Source organism: Mesoplodon densirostris, chromosome 5 (genome assembly GCF_025265405.1).
Source record: "Mesoplodon densirostris isolate mMesDen1 chromosome 5, mMesDen1 primary haplotype, whole genome shotgun sequence".
In the NCBI taxonomy this organism is placed as follows: domain Eukaryota; kingdom Metazoa; phylum Chordata; class Mammalia; order Artiodactyla; family Ziphiidae; genus Mesoplodon; species Mesoplodon densirostris.
In genome coordinates this window covers 102,849,142-102,862,917 of record NC_082665.1, presented here as the reverse complement: position 1 = coordinate 102,862,917, position 13,776 = coordinate 102,849,142, and positions in this window count along the sequence as shown.

Below are 13,776 nucleotides of genomic sequence, written 5' to 3'. Positions count from 1 at the left end.
GAAATAATGTTTGCAAAAGCACTTGGTAGAATTCCTGGCACATATTAGGTACTCAATAAATATTAGTGTTTTAGTTTTTGCATCATATAAATCACCCTAAAACAATACCTTAAAACAACAATGATGATTTATTATTTCTCTGGTTTCTGTGGATCAAGAAGTTAAGAAGGGCTCATCTAGGCCATCCTTGCTTAGAGTCTCTCATGAAGTTGCAATCATCTATCAAATTGGGCTGCAGTTATCTGAAGGAAGTAGAAGATCCAATGAGGCTCACTTGCATAACTAGCAGCTTAGTCCTAGTTTTTGGCCGGGGTCTTCAGTTCCTCTCTGAGAAGACTCTTCCACGTGGTATGGTGGCTAGCTTCCTCTGGAGTGCATGAGATCCAAGGAACCAAGGTGAATGTGGCAGCGTTTGTGAGCTAGCCTGGGAAATCACATACCACCATTTCCACCATATTCTATTGGTCACATAGGGACAGCCCTGATTTCATAGGGAAGTAATTTACATAAGAGCATGAATACCAGAAAATGTGGAACATTGGAGGCTATCTTGGAGGCTGGCTACCATAGTTAGATATCGATTTCCTTAGAGAAAATGCTGACCACTTGGACTACTGTCAAACTAACTAGAGTGCTTTCCAGTTTTACCTTAAAGTATTCATTTTTAGGCTAGCTAAGCCCAACCTCCTGCCTCCTATTACCTACTTTGTTCTCTCTCTCACACACACACGAACACACAAGTGCACATAAACACACGCGAAGGACTAAAATCCACATCTAAATTCCGCACACATTATTTTTCAGATTAAAATCATCCCGTTTTTGAAAAAAAAATTTAATTTTAGTTTCAGATGATCAGAAAAGTTGTGAAGATAGCACAGAGATTCCCATATTTTCCCCAGCTAGTCTCCCCTAAAATTTTCGGCAGAGCTTTGAAAGAAAGAAAGGGTTTGAGAGGTCCAGATGGAACAGTGCAAGCAAAAGCTCTTAAGGCGAAGAACTCATCTCCTTCAGCATTTTGGACGTGACAGGATCCAACATTTGAAAGAGATGCAGAAGGAGAACTAAATGAATCAGATAAAGTTGCTGTTCTACTTCTTATGACTGTGAAAAGAAGCAATTGTTGAAAAAATCATTTTAAGAAAGTAAAGTCATAAAACTGGATATGGACAGGTAACCAATTTGGAAAATTCATGGTCCAAAAGAGCCAAAATTGAATGACTTGTTTTCTAAAACCCATGTTAAAAAATAATGTTAAATTAAGGTGGAATTGAATTATATGATTTTTATGATCTTTTTCGGCTTCTGCCACAAGATTAAATAGGAAGGTAGAGATTGCAACTTTTAAGTGAAGAAGTGGTTTGACAGAATAGTAATTTAGCTTTTGTGAACAAATACCTCGTCTCACAAATAATTATTAAATGGAAGGAGACTCCCTTGATTGGAGTGGAAAAGCAATTTTGTCTCACTAAGCGACATGTTTGTATAGTGATCTCAATATATACAGGTAGGTTGCATTTGATCCTATGGGGAGAGCAGGAAAGTTATTGCCCATTTACAGCTGAGCAAATTGAGGCTCAGGGGAACACTCTCCAGATCAAGCTGAGACCACAGACTGAGTCGATGTTAGAAATCAAGTGGACTAGACCAAAGATTCACAGTCCACAGAAAGATTCAAGGATAGAAGTCTGAGGGCCAAATGAGAGGTATTACCTGGAAGGTCTGTTCCCTACTGTGGAACACAGTGTGTTGATCTTCAGTGTCCAGAGCTAGTCTGAGGGCATTAAACTTGAGTGGCACTGACTGAGGAAGGGAGGCTGCTGTTTCAAGTACCTTTCTCTCTCCTCCCTTTACCTACTTTGTCCTCTCTCTCTCTCTCTCTCTCTCTCTCTCTCTCTCTTTCACACACACACACACACATACACACACACACAATCTTTGAGTTCACTCACACTTAATAATTTTATTGTGCTTTGAAAATGAGGGAGAGCAATGAGAATGGGAAAAATCCTACAGCAAATCCCAAAAGTCTCCTGAAAGCTCTTTCTTCCCCCCAGACCCACAATCCTCTAATCGAACATTATTAGTGACTTCAGGCTATCCACCCCACCAAAAAAAACCCACACACATCTGAACAAGTCAACCACATTCCTACTTAACCCCATAATGCAGGTGTAAACATGTCATCTTCATCCCTGCATAAAAACCACTTACGACTTCCTTTAGGATAGTCAACCTTAACCTGACATACATATCTTTTAAATAGAAGGTCCTAAAGTTCCATTGTAACCTCATTTCTTACACTTTTCACCATGAATACTATATTCTAGGCACAGTGAAGTATTATATCGTGAAGTAAGAGGCGCTGGGGTTCAGAGATACACATAAAATTTTCACATTAACAGTTTCACCTGCCCACAATAATCATATTATATGACATATGACAACAACTACTGCTCTATTTACTGAGAGCCTACTTATGACAAGCATTGTAGTGGATACTTTACATTATATTTCAGTTAGACCTTATAAAAACTTTCTTCAGAGTAATTATCTCCAATTACAGTGGAGAAAACAGATTTAGAAGTGAATTTTCAGTCAAGGACACACAGCTAATATGAAGGAGGATTCAGGTTCAGATCTATCTGCCTGGAAAGCCTATTTTCTTCCTCCTGTGTGGTATAGTATTGTGAAGAACTATGACTCTGGAACCATATGGTGCTGGGTTTAAATCTTAGCCCTGCCATTTACAGGCAGACTAACCTTATGTAAATTGATTAATCTCTCCAAGTCCCAGTTTCTCCATTTGTAAAAAATAGGATATTAGTAAGCACCTAACCCATAAAACTTTTCTAAGAATCAATGGAGAAAACAGATGTAAAGTGTATAGCTGTTAGTATTATTGAATCTCATCACCTCCACTTGGCAAATTCTTACTTATTTTTTAAGACCTAATTCAGATGTCACCTCAAGTTGATATCTTATCTAACTCTGCCAGACAGAATTGTTTTCTCCTAGTTCCCATATGACTTTGGTCTTGTAATGATCTGTTCCCCATTAGACAAGAGTCATGAGTTACTCTATCTTAGTCTGGGTTCCTCCCAAAGCAGACTCAAAGAGACAGGATTTGAGTCAAGCAGTTTTTGGAGAGGTGCAAAGAACATGTATAGATAAGGAAGGAAGCAATCAGGGAAAGGAAGGCAGCCTTTAATAGATATGTTATTAAGTCAACTCTTGTCATGGGTAAATGATAATTACTATCCCATAGGGAAACTCTGGAAAACTGTTCAAAATTTAGTACTCAGAATTATCCCAGACAAGAAAGTGGAATCTGGGATGGGTATTTTTATTTCTACACTGACTAGCCATTGATTACAAGTTACCCTTGTACCAGTACAGGCACTTCTGGCTTGCGGTACATATAAGCATAGTGTGTTCTGGAAGCCTGAGGGCAGTGCACCAACAAAGATGCCAGTGTTGCCTTTGAAAGTTAAGCTGATGTATGGAAGGGATCTAAGAGAACAGGGTGGAGTACTGAGAGTGTTTGCTCTTCATACCTTATACTCCTGTATAATCATTTATGCACTCATTTACCTGACACTGCTCTTTATCAATCTCCTTTCACCTCGAATTTTCCCATACAATGACTAGTATGCAGCAAGCAACCAATAAACGATTAAAGAGGAAATTGGAGGGAAGAGAAGAAAAAGGAAGGAAAAGAGGGAAAGGAAGAGAAAGGAAAGGACAAGAAATGCATGGAAGAGAAAGGAAGGGAAGGGAAGGGTCTGAAGGGGAAGGGAAGAATGCATCCTATGCCATGATTTGAAATGGGGAAGTCTCCCTTCTTTTTACCTCTTATGGCAGCAACAGATAAAATGTATATAGATGCTAAGGAAATAAAAAATTCCCAAGATGGCATACATAATGCTGTCTAAATGTCAATTCAGGTATTTAATATAAGAATTAATTACAGAATCAGTGTTATGGTCTCTTACATTTTCCTTGCCTGAACAAAAGCCAAAAAGTTGCTATAAAGCTGGTAAGGAACCCTGACCTTCAGAATATGTAGTTTGAGAAAAGATTCTAAGAAGGATAAGTGAGGATTCTTCTTTTCTTGCTTTACTAGGTAATGAGTTTTATAATGGAAACACAATTGCAAATTACATAATCAAGTTGGTCAGAGCTATTGATCTGCCCAGTGACAAGACTTCCTAAATGAATTGCCTTATTCCAAAAAGTTGGTAGAAAGCTAGTAATGGCAAAATATGTTTCCTGAATTTTGTACCTCTGTTAAGATAAGGCTTATTGCTTCTGCACTTCAAAAATGTTAGGATATTTTTTGATACTGAGCTGCATGAGCTGTTTGTATATTTTGGAGATTAATCCCTTGTCAGTTGCTTCACTTGCAAATATGTTCTCCCATTCTGAGGGCTGTCTTTTTGTCTAATTTATTGTTTTCTTTGCTGTGCAAAAGCTTATAAGTTTAATTAGGTCCCATTTGTTTATTTTTGTTTTCATTTTCATTACTCTAGGAGGTGGGTCCAAAAAGATCTTGCCGTGATTTATGTCAAAAAGTGTTCTGCCTATGTTTTCCTCTAAGAGTTTTATAGTATCTGGTCTTAAATTTAGGTCTCTAATCCATTTTAAGATTATTTTTGTGTATAGTGTTCAGGAGTGTTCTAATTTTATACTTTTACATGTAGCTGTCCAGTTTTCCCAGCACCACTTATTGAAGAGACTGTCTTTTCTCCATTGTATAGTCCTGCCTCCATTGTCATAGATTAGGTGACCATAGGTGCATGGGTTTATTTCTGGGCTTTCTATCCTGTTCCATTGATCTATATTTCTGTTTTTGTGCCGGTACCATACTGTCTTGATTGCTGGAGCTTTGTAGTACAGTCTGAAGTCAGGGATCCTGATTCCTCTAGCTCCATTTTTTCTTTCTCAGGATTGCTTTTGCTGTTCAGGGTCTTTTGTATTTCCATACAAATAGGAAAAAATTTTGTTCTAATTCTGTGAAAAATACAATTGGTAATTTGATAAGGATTGTGTTGAATCTGTAGATTGCTAAACAAACAACTCAATCAAAAAATGAGAAGAAGACCTAAATAGACATTTCTCCAAAGAAGACATACAGATGGCCAAGAGGCACGTGAAAAAGATGCTCAACATCACTAATTATTAGAGAAATGCAGATCAAAACTATAATACAATGAGGTATCACCTCACACTGGTCAGAATGGCCATCATCAAAAAACCTACAAACAGTAAATGCTGGAGAGGGTGTGGAGAAAAGGGAACCCTCTTGCACTATTGGTGGGAAAGTAAATTGATACAGCCACTATGGAGAACAGTATGGAGGTTCCTTAAAAAACTACAAATAGAACTACCATATGACCCAGCAATCCCACTACTGGGCATATACCCTGAGAAAACCATAATTCAAAAAGACACATGTGTAGGGCCTCCCTGGTGGCGCAGTGGTTGTGAGTCCGCCTGCCGATGCAGGGGACACGGGTTCGTGCCCCGATCCCGGAGGATCCCACATGCCGCGGAGCGGCTGGGCCCGCGAGCCATGGCCGCGGGGCCTGTGTGTCCGGAGCCTGTGCTCCGCAACGGGAGAGGCCACAGCAGTGAGAGGCCCGCGTACAGCAAAAAAAAAAAAAAAAAAAAAAAAAAAAAGACACATGTGGGACTTCCATGGTGGCACACTGGTTAAGAATCTGCCTGCCGATGTAAGTGACATGGGTTTAAGCCCTGGTCCAGGAAGATCCCACATGCCGTGGAGCAACTAAGACCATGCCCCACAACTACTGAGCCTGCACTCTAGAGCCCGCAAGCCACAACTACTGAGTCTGTGTGCCACAACTGCTGAAGCCCGTGCACCTAAAGCCCGTGCTCTGCAACAAGAGAAGCCATCACAATGAGAAACCCGCGCACCACAACAAAGAGTAGCCCCCACTCTCCACAGCTAGAGAAAGCTCACATGCAGCAACAAAGACCCAATGCAGCCAAAAATAAATATATTAATTAATTTAAAAATAAGTCTTCATTTAAAAAGACACATGTACCCCAGTGTTCACTGCAGCACTATATACAGTAGACAGGACATGGAAACAACCTAAATACCCATCAACAGAGGAATGGATAAAGAAGATATGGTACTTATTTACAGTGGAATATTACTCAGCCATAAAAAGGAATGAAATTGGGTCATTTGTAGAGATGTGGATGGACCTAGAGAGTGTCATACAGAGTGAAGTAAGCCAGAAAGAGAATAGCAAATATCGGATAATAACACATATATGTGGAACCTAGAAAAATGGTATATATAGATGATCTTGTATGAAAGCAGAAATAGTGACACAGACAAAAAATAGAGAACAAATAGAGACAACAAGTAGAGAACAAATGTATGGATACCAAGGGGGAAAGGGGTGGGGTGGGAGGAATTGGGAGACTGGGATTGACACATATACATTATTGATACTATGTATAAAATGGACAACTGATGGGAACATGCTGTATAGCACAGGGAACTCACCTAGTGCACTGTGGTAACCTAAATGGGAGGGAAGTCCAAAAGGGAGGGGATATCTGTACGTGTATGGCTGATTCACTTTGTTGTGCAGTGGAGGCTAACACAGCATTGTAAAGCAACCATACTCCAATAAAAATTAATTTTAAAAAAGAGAAAAACAAATACTGTATATTAATACATATATGTGGAATCTAGAAAATGGTACAGATGAACCTATTTGCAGGGCAGGAATAGAGATGCAGATGTAGAGAACAGATGTGTAGACATGATGGGGGGAGGGGAGGTGAATTGGGAGATTGGGATTGATGTATGTGCACTGCCATGTGTAAAACAGATAGCTAGTGGGAACCTGCTGTATAGCGCAGGGAGCTCAGCTCAGTGCTCTGTGGTGACCTAGATGGGTGGGATGGGGTTGGGGTGGGAGGGAGGTCCAAGAGGGAGGGGATATATGTATACACATAGCTGATACACTTCGTTGTACAGCAGAAACTAACACAACATTGTAAAGCAACTATACCCCAATTTAAAAAGAATGTTAGGCTAAAGCAGCTTTGTGAAGCAATGTTGTATGTGACCACAGCACTTGGAATCAGTGCAACACTATCTCTGACTAGCTTATGTGACCTTGGAGTCACTGTGAAAACTCCTTGGGTCCCAATTTCATCATTTGTAATATTAGGACATTGGACTAAGCTATTAGTTGGAAATTCAGATGCCAACGCCTCCTGGATGAATGAGAGCGATGATGGTAAACTGAAGAGCATATACCCCATCCAAAGGGGTGGCCATTACTCAGATCCAACCAAGGTTTGCCATGCTGAAATTTCGAGTTTGGGCTGACAAATCTCCCAGTATTTCCTAAGGACTGAAACATGACATTTAAGTTATTTCTTTAGATTTTAATGTGTTGGTACAATTTTTATAAAAAACACAGTGTGGGCCAAGGAAGGCTTATCAACAATGAGCAGAATAGAACTCACAGGTTATTACTCACCTCTGGACTAGATGAATCTCAAATGTCCTTCCAGTTATTCACCTTTTGAAAATGATATATGGAGGCATAAATGTGTTCTTCTAAGATGGAGACACCTGTGCATAGTGCTGCTCCTATTTCTACAGCTGCTTTCTTCCCCAAAGGGGTTTGTGTACCTTGGCTGAGGTCCAGGACAATCGCCAATAATCTTCCTCAGCTAGGAATTTCTGCAGCAGTTTTAACACCGTCTTTCCTGATGACCCAGATCTATGTCCTGAAACATAAAAATTGGTAGAGATAATAATCATCACAACTTTGGATAAATTTCTATTACTTACCATTATGCAGGTTACCTTAAAGACTGTGTCAGTCCCTGTATTCCTCTGCACTCTGGAACGTTGTTGAAGTCTCCCCTAACATCTTTATATCCTCCTTGATCTTTAATTAGGGTGGGAAATATTGACACCCTTAAGGTCCAGGATGCACCTTCAATCCTAGCAGATGCCTCTGAAAGTTGGTTATTTCAAGTGAGTGATAGAAAGCACATTCTAGACATAGAGGAATAATCCAGAGAGAAGGAACAATAGGAAATTTAAAAAAAACAAATGGAGCGAAGTGTCAGAAAGAGTGAGATGACAACAGAAAGTTTGGGGGCCATCCTTGAAGGGATGCCTTGAAAAAGAATTTCTTACTCTGAGATGGATGGGACAAATAAGAGCTTATAAAGCCAAACCGTTGAGAAGGAGAGAGAAAATAATATGGCTAGGCGCCTTCAATCTTTCCTGTGAAGTATGTGATAAAGTTTTGTTCAGGAAGTGAATACCAATAGACTAATATTTGATGAGGGAGAAAATGATTGAGAAAAGGTTCTCTGGAAAATGTCGTAGGTAGACAAATATAGATGATTTTTAAAAATACCAAGTAGATTTAAGAGTTAATAGATTTGAGTCAGCAAGAACCCACTATGGAACAAAATGAACCAGCTTATTGCCTTTCTCTAGGAAAGTAATTAGTAGCTTTAGGATAAATGAAGAAAAAGAGCCTAGGAGTGAGAGAAGGGAAATTTTAGTTTCATAGATCTGGGATACAGAACTATTCTGAGGGAAGCCAAGTTGCAGGATGTCATCATGCCTGTGAGTGGTTCAAATGGAGTAGAGATGAAGGCCATATGTATTGAGGCAGTCAAGGAATTGTGACGCCAACAGGGGAATATGCCAAAGTTACCAAGGAATGTAGCTGTAGAGGACACGGGGAGACAAGATAGGAGGTTGTTTTGCAGGTTAGCTATATCTGGGGATGGCAGTAGGGAATAACAAACTTATCCTGTTTTAAGAATTTTGATAAATGGCATAAGGGATTGCCTCCAGGGGAGAGAATTGTCATGGAAATAGAATTGTTAGCAAGAAGTTACTGTCCCGTTTTTGGGAGAAGGTAGAAAGAGTGACCCAATAATGTTCTCTGGCAATGGGGGAGGGGTTTCAGTGGAAGGTGAGAGCAGAGGATCATGCAAGAGATGGTCAGGGAGGATTAGAATTAAGCTATAAATGAATGAGAAGGAAAAAACTATAGCAAGGAGTAGCTTTGAAATCAGACAGACTTGGGTTTTTTTTTTTTTTTTTTTTTTGGCGGTATGTGGGCCTCTCACTGTTGTGGCCTCTCCCATTGTGGAGCACAGGCTCCGGACGCGCAGGCTCAGCGGCCATGGCTCACGGGCCCAGCCGCTCCGCGGCATGCGGGATCTTCCCGGACCAGGGCACGAACCCACGTCCCCTGCATCGGCAGGCGGACTCTTAACCACTGCGCCACCAGGGAAGCCCCAGACTTGGGTTTGAATGTGGCTCTGCCACTTACTAGCTGCAGGGGTTGATCCAATTTAAGAATTCCACTTTAAGAAAAATAATACAAGGACTGACATTAGCAAAATGGCAAACTAGTAGGTCTCATGCCCCCACAAAAACAGTAATTTAATAACTACTCACAGTTGAAAATAGCTCTGGAGAGCTCTAGATTACAATAAAGAAACTGTAGCAAAATAGTGGAGCACAAAAACTGAAGGTGCCGGAATTGAAAAGTGCAGGAAGCATTTTACCTGAATCATCCTATCCCCCAGCCCAGCACAGCTTGGGTCCAAGAGGGATCCCCTGGACCAGAGACTCCTCCCAAGGGGGTAAAGGAAACCAGAAGGTCCCCAGCAGCCTTCACCACCAAGGACTACAGCTGACCCCAGCTGACAGAGCTGCTTGGAGTCCATGCCACTGTATGCCCCCTAAGCAAGATCTGTCACTGAATCCCTCTAGGGCCAGAGGTGCCACACCCTTCCCTCCCTCACCACATTCTGATGCCACAGCATGGGCATCCATGTCCTAGATGCTGGCACTGCCATGACTGTGCATATACCTTTGTCCCTGATCCTGGCACCAAAAAGGATCCCCTTGGCTGTGACTTACCACACAGGGGAAAAAGAGAGTAGGAGGACCCCAGGACCTCACCACCACTGTGAACATCTGCAGTACAATTGAGCTTAAGTTGTTATCAACTTAAAATAGAAAGTTATAACTACAAGATATTTTATGCAAGCCTGGAGCCAACCACAAAGATAAAAACCTATAAGAGTTACAACAAAAGATACAAAGAAAAGAATCAAAGCAAATCACTACCAAAAAAAAAATCAAAAAAGATGGCAAGAGAGGAAGAGAGGGACAAAACAGCTGCAAAACAGAAAACAATTAACAAAATGGCAATAGTAAGTCCTCACTTATCAATAATTTATATGTCAATGGATTATACTTCTCAATCAAAAGGTATAAAATGGCTGAATGGATTTAATAAAAAAAAAGAACCAGAGTTATGCTGTCTACAAGACTTACTTTAGTTTTAAAGACCCTCAGGCTGAAAGTGAAAGAATGGAAAAAGATATTCCATGCAAATGGTAACCAAAAAGAAAGCAAGGGAGGCTATATTTATATAAGACAAAATAGACATTAAGTTAAAAACTGTCTCTAGAGACAAAGAATGTAATTATGTAATGGTAAAAGGGTCAGTTCAACAGTAGATATGACAATTATACAGCAATGTGAATGCAGTTAACAACACTGTAATGTATACTTGAAATTTGCTAAGAGGGTAGATCTTAAGTGTTCTTACCATGCACACACAAAGAAAGTGGTAACTAGGTCAGGTGATGGATATGTTAATTAGCTTGGTTGTGGCAATTATTTCACAATGTACACATGTATAAAAACATCAATTGTATACATTATACAATTTTTATTTGTCAATTATATAGCAATAAAGATGGGGGAAAAATAATACAAAATATGAAACTAAAATTAGAGCAAACGTGGATTTTTATTTTGAAAGAGAAATAATAATACATTTTTAAAAAATTTAAAGCTAACAAATACCGAAAACATTCCAATATTCAGAAAGATAGCCATATATATTTTTTACTAACTACCTGACCATTATATACACTGCATGATTTCTTTCCTACATTTTTGACTTCAAATTCTTTATTCACTTCTTCATATGACAGTTGTTTCGCAATATCATTTTCTATTGTAAGAATAGAAAGGTAATTCAGTCCTTCCTGTAACATGGTTGCTATAATCTTCTTAAATAGTTGCTCAGAAAAATGCCTTTTGCCTCCATAAGTCATTATTGGTATTGTCATTTAGATTTGTAGAGTTGTTGCCAAATTTGGGAAAACCTGTATTAAACTCCTCCCATATGTGAATGTAAGATTTGGAAGCATTTCCATAGTCTAGCTTTTGTGTCTGTAGACTTTAAACCTTGTCTCTCCTCTGTTACCTGTGTACTTCCAGTGCTGGGTGCTGTAGGGCAGATTCATATTATGTTACAACTTTTGGCCCTACATCCTGTGACATGATGCTGGGTGAGCTGACACAGCAAATTCCTACACTGGGATGGCTGCTGAAACCTTAACAAAACATGAGGTGCTACTAAACCCAAATTAAATGTAGCCTACCTCAACTTGCCCTTATCCATCTCCCAGAAAGGTTTATGACCACTCAGTGACACAAAGGAGAGTGTGATGGTGAGGAAATTGTAGTGGAAAGAGAAAACAATCTTAACTGATTTCTGTTAAAATATCTTACTTTTGAAAATTTAGTAAAAACATGACCATGTGAACACATGCTAGGACTTCTTACAGGGCCTTCGAAGGGACCCTTGCAAGTGAAGGAGCTAAAGGCTAAGCTGCATCAGCTTCATAGGAAATCACCTCCTGGGTAGTTAGGTACCTCATGTCAGCTACACAATTTCTCTAGTATCCATTTCTCTATCCCACATGTTATAAGGCAGATGAATTGAAAGAATGTATATAAAGTGCCAGTGCCCGGCATAGAGTAAATAATCAATAAATGGCAAATAATAAGTAATTAGGAGATTTTGCAAACCAGTGACATCTTTTATGTATTTCATTGTAATAGGTGCCAAACTCTCAGACTACAAAGGTTTTTTGTTTTTATGGTTTGTTTTCATTTAAAGACATCTAGGGTGGACTACTTGAGCACTTTTTACACATCCCCTTAGAACTGGGAGCACCTTGGACTTATTATAATGGAGAAGTTGGAATCACCAGGGGTGGGGGGTGCAGTTTAGAGCAGAGCAATAAAGGCAAAACAGCTTAAGTCCATAAGGAAACCCTGTCTCCTAAAGGAGTCCCTCTTTTTTTCACCCTGCCAGCTGCGTAGGTACATGGGCTCAGATATGAGCATATGTCATATATCCAGACAGTCCCGATAGAAGGCCAGGAATAAATGAACAAACACCCACTTTTTGAGCCACTTTGCTGTGTCAGGCATTGTGCTGGACCCTCTCATATTTGCTATCTCAGTTAAGCTTCACAGCAAGCCTGTGCCTGTGTGGGTCCTCAATGTACAGATGAAGAAACAAACAAGGAGAGGAGATCAGCCTCTTCAGCCCTCACTTGGAATGTTGTGTGTAGAAGTGGAAAAGCCCAGGGGGAAAGAAGCTGTGCGTCATCTTTGTGGTTCTCAGCTCTACCACAGAAGGGCCTGAACCAGCTGGCCTGGCCCTCCTCCTCCTTGTCCTGATCCTGGGGCAAAGCCAGCACTCTAAGCCACTCTCCAGAATTCTGTGTGTCAGGCCAAGGGGGCAGGGCTAAGTTCTATTCAAAAGAGAGCAAATGCCAGAAACAGGTTGGGAGTTGGGGGCAGGTTAAGGGGTTGGGGAAGAGGAAGGAATTCTGTCTTCAACATAAAGAGAATGTTGAATGGAAGTCCAAATATTTTTTTAAAATACATTTTTGGATAACAGTAGGAGCAGTTTTCTTACCTCTCCCATCCCAAACCTTGAGGTAGTATCAATCAGAATAGCTGCTTTATTTTAGTTTTTTAAAATATAATTTATATAATTCTAACATATGAAAATCTGTGTTTATAAAATAGATTAAAATGGCATTATTTTGTTTACTAAAGGAGTTATTATAAAATACCTTTAACTAACCCCCTCAGAACATTTAAAAATAGAACCATTTCTTAAAGATTTGTCTATTACCCTAAGCAGCAAGGTGTACTGTACATCAAACCATCTATGTTTCCCATGCCATTAATGATGTTACCTGTATCTCAGGACTGAGAAGAAAAGTGAAAAAGCACTGAAATAATTTTATTCCTGCCCTTTCCCACTACCCCAGACTCTGATCATCAGATCTCTGTGCTGCTGGCCACCACTCCCATTCCTTGTCCCACTAACATAAGAGGTGAGGAGGCAAAGTAAGAGGCCCTGTAACATGTAAGTGGGAGAAGGGGTGAATGCCACTGGTTGTGTTCCCTGGAAGCAGGTCCTTAGATAAGCAAAAGGTCTTTGAAAGAAAGGGAAGGGGGAGGAAGCAAGATTGGGCAAGATTGAGAGATTTCAGATCATGATGCAAGTGTGGCAAGGTCTCTGCCAACGCTGTGGAGCTCAAGAGCAAATATTGACCATCAGAGGAATTCTGGATTGTGCTGAAATATTCCCCCATCTTGCTCAGTCATTGGCTACCAGTTACCCCAGGAAGAGTGAGACCCTGGCTGTCTGCAGTTGAGTCCAACTCTGAAGAAGTCAGTGATTTGAGGCTGTCTGCTATTAGCTGCTTCCTGCAGCCGGGCAGAAATTCATTCCTGTAAGAAGGAACTGGGCAGCTCATTTCTGTGTCTACCACTGTCCATCCCTTGTCCCTCCTGGATCTCCTTCTCCACATGTTTTGGCAGCACATCCTCTGGGATTCTGATGGACC